Raw genomic sequence first — 617 nt, forward strand, 5'->3', positions numbered from 1 at the left:
GACTCTCTTGCCATCCAATGGACTGCAGCCGCCAGGCTCCTCTGTCAGTGGGATTTCCCAGGCAAGAATACTGGAGTGGGTTGCCATTTCCTCCTTCAGGGGATCTTTCCAACCCAGGGATCAAACCCACATCTCCTGCATTGCAGGTGGATTCTTTATCGTTGAGCCACCCGGGAAGCCCACTGTAAATGGAGTATAACCTTTAAAGCTTATATAATATTGTACAGCAACTATGCTTCCATATCTTTTAAGAAATGGGTATAAGAAGAAAGGTAAAAGGGGAAGAGTAGGGCCTAGACAACTGCAGTCGTTTTTTGTTGTGGTGGTTACTGTTGTTGTTATTATTATATTTTCAAAATCCTCAAGATTGCCAGCCTCTATTAATCACAAACGGATTGGAAAGTGAAATAGCTAAAAAATGGAGGGAGAAAGAGGTTCAGGAAATCCAACTTTGGAGGTGGGGACCACCCTCCCTGGGACTCTCCTAACTGAGAGGCGGGGAAAACCGCGGGGCCGGGGTGGGCATATACGGGAGTGTCCAGCAGGGGGCGCTGCGGGCGGAGGCGGAGCTGGGACCGGAAGCCGGGCTGGAGGCGTCCCGGTGCAGTCGGGGTCTC

The sequence above is a fragment of the Bos indicus genome, chromosome 22 (assembly GCF_029378745.1).
Source record: "Bos indicus isolate NIAB-ARS_2022 breed Sahiwal x Tharparkar chromosome 22, NIAB-ARS_B.indTharparkar_mat_pri_1.0, whole genome shotgun sequence".
In the NCBI taxonomy this organism is placed as follows: Eukaryota; Metazoa; Chordata; class Mammalia; order Artiodactyla; family Bovidae; genus Bos; species Bos indicus.